Genomic DNA, 11,946 nt, shown 5'->3' on the forward strand with positions numbered 1-11,946 from the left:
ACTTTATCTGCTGACTAAATTTTTTGACCTGTCACCAGTAAGGTAAAAACTGAGTTGTAATATTGTTATCATGCTAAATCTGCCATTTGTTTTCTTATTTGACCCCACAAATAGCAATCTATTCGTGTAAATCTGACATCTTCCATACAGCTGACATGTCAGGATGCAAAAGCCTAGTTAATAGTTTTTCTCTATGAAATCTGTCCTCATATAGAAGATTTTAGTGTTAATTAGGGTTTCAGTGGCACTAGGTTCTACAGACCAAATCCACAACTTCTAGCAATCAAAATTTGATTTTAAACAGTCTTATCCTAACATAAAAACCTAGTATCACACATATATTCCACAAAGGATTTTAAGTAGTAATAAAATATCCTGAGAAACACCTCACAGTTTACAAGCCCTTATATATTATCTCAACAACCCTAAAAGGATCGTATGAAAACAGGATCAGGTGTTTAGCAAGTTTCCCCAAGGTCAAAGAAGTGATAAGTGGTAGATCCCCAGTTTAACCTCTGACTTCCCATGGACACCTTCAATCCTAGGATGGAAGATACTAAGAAACAAGCAAGAACATGTGCTGTGGGCTTCCCTGGTGGCGCAGTGGTTGAGAGTCCACCTGCCGATGCAGGGGACACGGGTTCGTGCCCCGGTCCGGGAAGATCCCACATGTCGCGGAGCGGCTAGGCCCATAAGCCATGGCCGCTGAGCCAGCACGTCCGGAGCCTGTGCTCTGCAACGAGAGAGGCCACGACAGTGAGAGGCCCACATAACGCAAAAAAAAAAAAAAAAAAAAAAAAAGAACATGTGCTGTATATTAAGGAAATTCATCTGTTCCAGACCCAAGAACAAGGACAATACAGGGACCAAATCCAATTTAGACTCCTGGAAAAAAAGCTTCTCACTCAAGCTCAGCCTATCTTTTTGGTTCTGGCAAGGATGAGCCTGGTTTAGCCTCAAGCCTGATCACACTGGGATTCTAAGTGTTTTTTTAAAAACTATCACCATGGAAGCCAACCAAGATTTTGGAAACAGCCTCATTATTTTTATCATGATCGTTAGAAATTAAAGAATGGCTAATACATTAAACCCTTTGCTCTTCAAACAAATCAATTTCCTGAATATGCTATGAAATGTCAGTGACTCATGAGAAATGCCCCCCCCATCGCCCCTACCAAACAACGTACTAATTCATTCTTCAAAACCTAGTTCAAATGACATCTCTTCTATAAGCCTTCTCAAACTCCCTTTAGCAATTAGTCATTCCTTTGGGCTTCCATGGCACATTATGATTTGTTTACACATATCTATCTTGACTCTATAGTGGACCTGTGATAACACCAACTACACAGATCTCCCTTTGGGACTCAAGGATTTGTTGTCCCAGCTGCTGAGAAGTACTACCAAAAGATTGCCCTCAGCTGTCGGCCCTCTTCAGAACAGCTGAGAGCTGCCTCACCCAAGGTCAGATCATCTCCGGAGGATAGACCATATCCAAAAGCCAGGCACCTTTGCTCCACCTTAGGGTAACTCTGAAGGGTGATTCTAGCTTCATACTCTCCATGGATTGGCTGAGGCCTTCATTAAGATCACAATTCAATTTCTTCCTCAGCTCATTTCTGCTTCCTTCTCTCCCACAGATGGTGGTCCCAAGCTCACTCTCTAATAAAACTCATGCAGGATTATCTCCAAGTCAGTGGCTGCTTCCCAAGGAAGTCAACCTCTCAACCTCCCCCAACGATCCCCTCAATACGTAATCAACTCCTCTAAGGTAGGAATAGTACCATTTGTTTACTATCCCAAAATGTAACAATGGGTCTGAAACATAGATGTACTCATTTTCCAAATTAATGATAATCATCACGAATGTGCCTTTAAAACACAGCCTAAATGATCAAGTTACTTTTTTTTTTTTTTAAATTTATTTATTTGGCTGCACCGGGTCTTAGTTGCAGCATGCGGGATCTAGTTCTTTGACCAGGGATCGAACCGGGGGCCCCCTGCACTGGGAGTATAGAGTCTTAACTGCTGGACCACCAGGGAAGTCCCATGATCAAGTTACTTTAGAAGTACCTTCTAACTTAAAATTATGCTAGATTAATTCTCACAACAAAAGGAAGCCATGAAAGGAAAGATTCTTGGTAGAATTTATCATTTAATTCAGAGGTTGCTAAAGGGAAGAGATCACACAATGGCTGGATACAACCACCAGACACTTCTTTGGCCTGTTATATATACATACATACATACATACATACATACACACACACACACACACACACACACACGGTATATTATACACATACATATGTATGTATTTTGAAATGTTTATGTATATATATATATTGTCAATCTAGCTGATAACATTTAAAATAGGGATATGTCAGAAAAATGATTAAGCAGACTAGGATTATAATCACTTCATGGCAGTAAGAGTCTGGAGCTTAGTAGGAACTGTCTCTTTTGGTCATAGCCATACTCTAATGTGCCACAATACCCACCCAGTATCATTCATCTCCATCAGCTGCCTGGCCCCAACAGGTTTTGAGTTTGTAACTTCTGATATAATCAGAGAAAGAACCCACACATTAAGAACTCAAAGAGCATGTAATTGCCAAGAAGTAAGAAGTCAAAATTAGGCAGGAAAATGGGCGAGAACTGTGAGGAAAAATTCCTGATGACTTAGAATGCGAACTAGGTCTTAAGGGATTAGAAAGAGAAGAGAGGGAAAGCATAAGAAAGGTACACAGGTAAGAATGGGTTATTTGTGTACCTCTCCTATCTGGCCTTGTATCTCAACACCAAGCTCAGTTTCCCTCATATGATAAACATATAATAAATGTACTTAACAGTTTATTATGTAGTGATGTCATTAACATTAAATTACCCAATTAAAGGAGTGAATCAGAGCATTCTGCTAAGTATGTACCCAGAATATGGTGTATCAAGAGTAAGGCACCACCAGAACATTTGAACAAAGTTACCCTATGAGAATTATTCCAAGTAAAAGATGTTTAATGAAAAAAAGGAAGTTGAAAAAGATACATTTGGCAGATTCTTTCTGTAAAATAGAAAAGGTAATACACTGTTATTTATGGATACATATATACATAGTAAAAGTAAAAGAGGGAGACTGGTTACTAAAATAGATGAAGGTGGTTGCCTCTGGGGAGAGGAAGGGAAATGAGGCATGGGGCAGAGATTCAGAGGACCCAAACTTTTCTGTAATGTTTACTTCCTCTATTAACAATAACAAAAGATCTAGAGGATGCAGATATTTGCACTAACTCTCTATTTCCATTAAAAAATCTATTCAAAAAAGAGAAAGAAGTAATCCTAGAGACTGAAATGTGTGGAACTTCTAAATTCATTCAAGTTTAAAGGAATAGCACATATTCAAGTCTTTATCCTTTCAAATACATTAACCTGGCCCAAACTAAAACCCTCCTAGAGTAAATAACACTAGCTAATTCTTAAGTTCCTACTGTGTCCCAAGGGCTGTTCTAAGTGCTTTTTTAAAAAAATTCTATTCACTTAGTTATGGCTGCGTTGGGTCTTCGTTGCTGCGCGCGGGCTTTCTTGAGTCTTCGTTGCGGTGCGCAGGCTTCTCATTGCAGTGGCTTCTCTTGTTGCAGAGCACAGGTTCTAGGCACGCGGACTCAGTACTTGCGTCGCAGGCTCTAGAGTGCAGGCTCAGCAGTTGTGCACACGGGCTTAGTTGCTCCGAGGCATGTGGGATCTTCCCGGACCAGGGTTGAACCCCTGCTCCCTGCATTGGCAGGCAGATTCTTTTTTTTTCTTTTTTAAATTAACATCTTTATTGGAGTATAACTGCTTTACAATGGTGTGTTAGTTTCTGCTATATAACAAAGTGCATCAGCTATACATATATCCCCATATTTCCTCCCTCTTGCGTCTCCCTCCCACCCTCCCTATCCCACCCCTCTAGGTGGACACAAAGCACCAAGCTGATCTCCCTGTGCTATGTGGCTGCTTCCCACTAGCTATCTATTTTACATTTGGTAGTGTGTATGTGTCCATGCTACTCTCTCACTTCGTCCCAGCTTACCCTTCCCCCTCCCAGTGTCCTCAAGTTCATTCTCTATGTCTGCGTCTTTATTCTGGCAGGCGGATTCTTTTTTTTTTTTTAATTTTTTTTTCGGTACGCGGGCCTCTCACTGTTGTGGCCTCTCCCGTTGCGGAGCACAGGCTCCGGACGCGCAGGCTCAGCGTCCATGGCTCGGGCCCAGCCGCTCCGCGGCATGTGGGATCCTCCCGGACCGGGGCACGAACCCATGTCCCCTGCATCGGCAGGCGGACTCTCAACCACTGCGCCACCAGGGAAGCCCTAGCAGGCGGATTCTTAATCACTGCGCCACCAGGGAAGTCCTAAGTGCTTTTTAATGAATTCTCTTATAAACCTCCCAAAACTCCAATAAGGTAGTTATTCTTATCCTTATTTTACAAATGGGGAAATTGAGACAGAAATAACTTGCCGAAGACCACAAAGTTATTATTTACTCCAGAAGCTATGCTCCTAGAGTCCTCCTTAAGAAAGAACACTGACAACTCAAGGGAAATGACTTTACATTCATTACAAATAGGGAACCTATAAGACCAAAATTTGGCAGTATTGATCCAGCACTATCAGGAGAAAGAGACACTTCTCTGGCAAACATGGGAGTTCTAGTCACCAGGAAGGTAATCTCTCTCAGGGACTGACAATTCATAAGGTTATCACCGTGGCTTCTATGAACTTTCCTACAAAGATTAACCACTTCCTCTATGGACGGACTGACTTACACTCGTTGCAATTTTTTTTGGTGTAAGACATATTTAGAGGGACGTCCCTGGTGGAGCAGTAGTTAAGAATCCACCTGCCAACGCAGGGGACACGGGTTCGAGCCCTGGTCCGGGAAGATCCCACATGCCGCGGAGCAACTAAGCCCATGTACCACAACTACTGAGCCTGCACACCACAACTACTGAAGCCCACACGCCTAGAGCCCGTGCTTTGCAACAAGAGAAGCCACCTCAATGAGAAGCCTGTGCACCTTAACGAAGAGTAGCCCCTGCTCGCCGCAACTAGAGAAAGCCCAGGCACAGCACCAAAGACCCAATGCAGCCCAATAAAAGTGTCTTTCAACTATTTCAATTTATTCAATTTCCCCTTAAAATTAAAAAAAGACATCTTTAGAAAGAAAAAATAAAAATGAAATAGTGTTATACAGAAAGAGACAATGTCCTTAAATTTACTGTTCTCTATGCTCAATCTTCTAATTAATAATTCAGACTGTGAGATGTAAGAAAGAGGTAGCCTTAATGACAGGTTAACAGTAGTCCAGTATTCTCCCACCGTCCCAACTAAAGCTCAATAAACTGATGTCCAATTTTCGTGAGCTTTGTGAACTCTGGGCACAATGACAAAACTGTTTTCTTCCAGAAAAGTGGTGGACAGACCCTGAAACATGGTAACACCCAGTCAACTGCCAACTTTAAGTGCTATCTGAATGACTAAGCAAGCTTGCTGCTCTCTGACAACAGAAAGTCACACAAATGGGAAGTAATTTTTTCTTTCCACTTCACTGAGTTCCTTTGTATCAAACTCAGTAAAGAGCAAAAACACTAAATATCTGTTACACAAATGGACTAGTATAGTACTTTCCAGCTTACAAAGTACTTTTTCATATAGTCTCTCATCTAATCTTCACAAAAGTACTTAAAAAGACAGGAATTATCACAGATAAACTGAATAGAAAAATACTAATTTTTGCCTTGGATGAGAGAGGAGGGATGGGAGTTGGGGAGAATTCCAGGTAAAAGAGATTGGCCTAATCTTAATCACCTAATAATATAGCCCAGCAAAACTATCCACTTGTTTTACAGTATCCTTCCTATGATTAATCCCCAGATCAAGCCATTCCCCTTGTTAGAACATTCATTCTTCTCTCTAAATACTATGTTCCCTTTTCTTTCTAAAAATTGCTGCTCAAGCCTCACCTGCTTCACATGACTGTCCCAGATTAGACCCTTCAGACTCTTATCAGTATAAAAATACTTCCCCTCCCCCCCTTTCCAACCCCTATTACATAAACTAATGCCTCCCAGCTGTTTTTAGTTATGCAATATATTTGCTGTTATACCTGCCACTTGAGTATATGAGTTGTTTGCTGCCCTGGTAAAAAGCATCTTGATTTTGCTTCATTTCTCCCATTCGCGTGTAAAATTAACTTGAAATAATCCACAGTGTCTAATACAGCTCCTTCCTCATAGTGCTGAGTAGCATTTTTTCATCCCCTTAACATAACACTCATTTTACAAACTGAAGTAGTGAAGAATACATTAGCTTTAGAGACAAATCTATATTAAAAACTCTCTGCCACTTAGTATGTTTGCAGTTCTCTGTAAATCTAAAATTAATTCAAAATAAAAAGGTAAAAGAGGAATAAAAAACCGCTGCTACTTGCTACTGTGTAATTGTAGTTAAGTCATGATATTCAACCTCAGATCTCAATTTCTGTTGATACATCTGAACAATAGGGATTATACAGCCTACACCAAAGAACTGTTAGGAGGACAAAGTTGTCTCAAACTAGAGTTCCTCAAAAGCAGGTTTGTGTTTAGTTTTACAATATTTTTAATTAGAAAAATGTAATAATTTCCCCCCACTCTAAACCTTGATTGATCAATGCCTAGCTAGAACTCCATACATAATATGACTTATTTCCCAATACTTCAGTGTCATCTACTGACCACTTAACACAAGTGTAAAGCACCACTGCAAACAATGAAAACAATTATCTCCCCACACAATATACCGAGTCACTCTGGATCATTCATTCACTTCTGCTCCTTTCACATCTCTAGCCTCATTCCCAACTACTCACCTTTTTAATTTACAAAACCATTTGCCTATTTCTTAAGAAGCTTATTCCAGCAAGAAGGGTTCGGGGGGCTGATACTAGTAATCTTTGTGTAAAAGAAGCACATGGAGGTCTAAACAAAGGTGTGATGATGAGTGACTCCAACACGTATTCAAGGAGGATGAACTGTTCCCTTCCTGAACAGATTAATTCAGGCATTCGATTATTCTTCCCTTGATCAGTGGTTTTCAAATAGTTAGCTATGGAACCCACTCCATAAAACAGACATAAGCACAAAAGCTGCCCTGGCTGAAGTAAAGAGGGGTGGGGGCACAGTAGAACCCCATCAGCTGACCCTTTCAAAGAAGCTTACAGCTGTATGAACCAGTGTGAAAAATCATTGCCCTAGATTAGTGGTTCTCAAACTGTGGTCCAAAGGCTCCTAGAAGTCCCCAAGACCTTGTTCGGGGGCCCAAGAAGTCAAAACCATTTTCATAACAATCCTCAGATATTATTTGCCTTTTTAAAAAAAACTGTGCTGACCTCTACACCTAGAACCTGAGCATGAAACAAGACAACGGCCCCAAACTGTATACTCATTGGATTCTTCACTGCCACCCACTTATAGCACACACAAAACTCCACTTTCGGGCTTCCCTGGTGGCGCAGTGGTTGAGAGTCCACCTGCCAATGCAGGGGACACGGGTTCGTGCCCCGGTTCGGGAAGATCCCACATGCCGCGGAGCGGTTGGGCCCATGAGTCACGGCCGCTGAGCCTGCGCATCCGGAGCCTGTGCTCCGCAACGGGAGAGGCCACAACAGTGAGAGGCCCGCATACCGCAAAAAAAAAAAAAAAAAAAAAAAAAAAATCCACTTTCACTTAAATGTCCTTGATGGAGCAGTAAAAATTATGGATTGTATTAACGCTTGACATTTCAGTACACATCTTTTCAATACTGTGTGATTATTTGGGGGGACAAAGTGGGAAGTACTCAAAAGCACTTCTACATATTGAAATACAATGGCTGTCCCAAGGAAAAACACTTGGGTGATTACTTTTGAGTAGAAAGCTGAACCAACTTTTTTTTAATGGAACACCATTTTTATTTCAAAGAATAAATGACAAACTATGGTTACTTAGATTTGAAGAGAAAATTGGAATATTGAAAACTTGTGTACACCACTATGAGCTTGTCAACTTCCCAATTCTTAAAAGATTTATCTGATGAAATGGGTGGAAATATTAGCAACTGTAAATCTGTCAACATTTGGAAGAGCTGCGTAACTCAGTGCACCAATGATTCCTAATGACCAATATATAATGTCATAAAATCATGCACAGGTAAACAAACACCCATTCAAAGTGCAAGACAGACCAATGAATTTTAATGTAACATTGTACAAAAGTTCAATGATATGGTTTCAGATTCCATGTTGCAACAAACCTTTAAGAAGGTTTGAGTGTACTGTCAAAGGAGAAATCTACAATTATTTGAAGAGGTCATTAGAACACTCCTTTTTCCAAATACTATATATCTGTATAAGGCTGGATTTCTTCACATACTTCAACTAAAACAACATACCAACCATCTGAATGCAAAAGATCTGCAAATTCAGTGATCTTCTATTAAGCCAGACATTAAAAAGATTTGCAAAAATGTAAAACAATGCCACTGTTGTCACTACATTTTTTAGTAACTTTTCGTAAGAGTATTTTTTAAATCAATAAATCTTTTAAATATTAGTTTCAGTTTCTAGCTGTTCAGAGTCCGCAATAATTCTTAAAAGCATAAAGGAGTCCCAAGACCTCAAACTTTGAGAACTGCTAGACCATTGCTAGAGCCTCCTTCTAATCGTCTGACTCCAGTTTCACACCTTCCAATTTACCCTACTACCTCCCAGCTTAAACTAACTCTTAGTACCAGACTTAGCTAATTAGACCTATACTTTAAGAAATCATTTTTATTTCTCTACTAAAAAATTACAATTGTTTCGCAGTACACTGAATTAAGTACAAACTCTTAAAATGTGGCAAATAATTCTCAGTGTTTATTAAATTCTCAGAGTCAGTACAATGGGACAAGACCTCCGATTCACGTGGCAGGTCGTGTATCAGTGAAATGGAAAGAGAATGGAATCACAGAGCATCACATTTAATTGTATCAATTCAACTACAAGCTCTTTTTTGCCCTCTTCCACAAAAACAAATAAATATTGCTCTATTTACCCAACAACCTATCTCCTTTCAAACAGGACTTTGATTTCTCCTATCTCAGAGGAAGGGAGGTTACCACAGAAATGAAAGGAGAAACTAAAGAAAGTGACTCTAGGACTCTTAGCTTTTCAGCTTCCCATACCAGATTCTGACAATTTAAGGGTTTTCGAGAACAGTTTCAACCAGATGCAACTTATTAGCGGACTCCACAAGCATAGACCAGACATGATAAAGGTAAGATTTTTTTACTGAAATAGTGGGAACGTTTTCTCTAGAGCAGTGGTCTCACTCAGGGGCAGTTTTGCCTCCCAGGTAACATGTGACAATGTTTGGAGACATTCTTGGTTGTTACAACTTAGGGAGGGGGTGTTATGAGTACTTTATGGGTAAAATACTACAATACACAAATGCCAAATACTTAGGTTCAATTCCAAACACACAGAATGCACCAAGTTCTTAAGAAACGCTGTTTACATACTTTGTCTCTAATACCTACTGGTAAATCTCTAAATTTCTTAATCTCCTAAACTTTGGACAAATTGCATAATTGCAGATGTGCTCTTTATTTACTGGAAATTAAATATCAGTACTACTACCCCTTTCTTCCTAAGGTTAATTGCTACTATAAAAAATCACAATAAAGTAATATTACTGATTTTTTCCAAGCTATGAACTTGGTTCCCTAAAAGTTGTGCTTGTTCTTAGTTATCCAGGCGCAAGTGGACATGAATAAAGTCAGGTACCAAAGTACCGTGTATCACACGAATGGTATGGGTCCTCTTATCTGGGCCCCGTATTTCAGGAGTACACAAATACCCAGCCTCTTCATAGACTATTTTTAGGCTTAACTCCTCCATATCTGTTTATCCATTCAGGCAAGCACACTTACTGCGGGCCTACTCTGTGCTAAGCAAACTGAATACAAAGTCAAAAATTTTTTACCAGTCTAATAAAAAGACACAGCTAAAATACAAAATGATTTGTGCTATAAATAGAAGTATCAAATAAGTGTTATGGAAGCTTGCAGGGGAAAGAACGCCAGGAAAGGCTTCCCAGAAGAGAACATGTCACAGAAAACATACCCTGTTCACCTCTTAGTATTAAGACTACAGTTCTCTTCTGCTCTTACATACATTTTTCAGTTTTTGCTTCGTCATCTAAACAAGAGGAAAGTGACGATCTGACTTATGTGAACAGACCAAAGTGGCCTTCATCAAATCTCAATGAAGAGTCAAAAAATAACCTTATCAAATTATTTCCCAGTACCTCCTTCCTGTCCAACTTCTGGTTTTTTAAATATCCTAACTTCTTCGATCAAGTTCCAAACACACCATCTGTCACTCACTCAGTCAACAAGTGTTTCCTTCTGAATTTATAAGACTGTCACAGGGGATGATCACTGCTCTTTTCTTTCTTTCTTCCAGTTAGCTTCTTCTCCCAAAATAGTTTAATCTTCTCATTTCATTCTACTACAATTTTCGAATTCAGTAAGAGAGGCGTTATGAGTTCCGAGGTACAAGAAATACAAAATGACTGCTGTGTACCTTTCTAAATCTTGTCCATATTTCTGGTTTTCTATTGCAATATTGCTGTAGTTCATTAACTGGACTCTTTCTTCTGAGTCCCCAGCAGCTGTCACAAATAAAAATTTCAGACCTGGGACAGGAAACTAGCCAATGACATGTAGTTTTATCGATTCATTTCCAATACATAACATAACTAACATTCTTTAACCAACTTGTAAGTTTAGTTCTCATAGTCTAGGTGAACTAATGAAGCGTCTGCCTTACCACGAACAGAGCTGGTAGTAACTAAATCGGAAACGCTATTGAAGACTAGGTCTGCTCCTAACTATCCATGTCCCTACCTTAACCCCTCCACTCTTCCAAAGGGAATCCTCAGTAATGGGAGGCTGGAACACCCAGGGCGGGCAGTGTAGTAGAAAAATTTCTACACTGAGTCAGATGTAGCATTGGCTAATCCTGTTTCTTCTCTAGGCCTCGGTTTCTCCACCTATAGAACTTGCATTTAACGCAGAGTAGGGGGATTGGCTTAATTTCTAAGGTCCTTATGGCGATAGTAATTCAAAAACCTCACCTCGTGTAGCTTTACGTGGAACACGTGGGAGAACAGAAAATAAGCTTTCACTCCATTAAACCGACCTTAATTCTCAGATACTGTTTTAAAAAGGTAACAAACTCCCGACGCACTCACACTCCCCTGGGGCTGCAAATTTCCCCTTGGAGAAGCCAAGGCACATAAAGTCCATCCCGCACGATGGTCAGAGAAGTGCTGGGAAAACCGTACTCAGGGTCTCAAGGCGCTGCCCCAGCAAAGGGCCGGCCCACCTAACCACCGCCCGGCAAATGAATGAGTACAACCAGCTAAAGGGACGCCCCTCAACGTAGGCTGCAACGCGAGACCCCAGGGCCCAGATCCCACCGATAGCGACTCCTTCCCGGAGCCCGAAAAGCTGGGCCTCGGGGCCGCAGGGTCGCGGGCCCCGCCCCCTCCCTCAGGGCAGAAGGTGCGCGCCCCGGCTCGAGACTCGGGCGCGGAGAGGGCCTGGGACTCCCCGCGAACCCGCCCGCCCTGAGAGGAGGTGGAGCCTGCCGGTCCCCGGCCGCCACCACCCCGGCTCCCGACTTACCGCGATGCGGTGGGGGACGGGAAGTGTCAGGAGTGAGGGCCTAGGCCCGTCTGCCACCCGCCGCTCAGAGAGCAGCGCGCGGCCGCCACAAAACCGTCACCGCCGCCACCACCTCCGCTACCGACCGCCGCTTCGGGCGCAGCGCGCAGAGGGCCCGACTGCGTCACACGCCGCCTGCCGTCAGAGGCTCGCTGCGGGCGCTCCGCCCTCGCTGTCTG

General features: G+C 41.6%; 1 protein-coding gene across 8 annotated transcripts in view; it reads right to left on the bottom strand.

The window, feature by feature from the left end:
• Positions 1-11,873, bottom strand: part of NUP98 (nucleoporin 98 and 96 precursor) — a gene marked incomplete at its 3' end in the record, with an annotated part of 101,625 nt that extends 89,752 nt beyond the window's left edge. For all 8 annotated transcript variants that reach the window (XM_082660030.1, XM_082660029.1, XM_082660028.1 and 5 more), the window contains exon 1: positions 11,729-11,873. The remainder of the gene's footprint in view (positions 1-11,728) is intronic.
• Positions 11,874-11,946: the final 73 nt, after the last annotated feature.

The sequence above is a fragment of the Grampus griseus genome (assembly GCF_964374135.1).
Source record: "Grampus griseus genome assembly, chromosome: 8".
Taxonomy (NCBI): domain Eukaryota; kingdom Metazoa; phylum Chordata; class Mammalia; order Artiodactyla; family Delphinidae; genus Grampus; species Grampus griseus.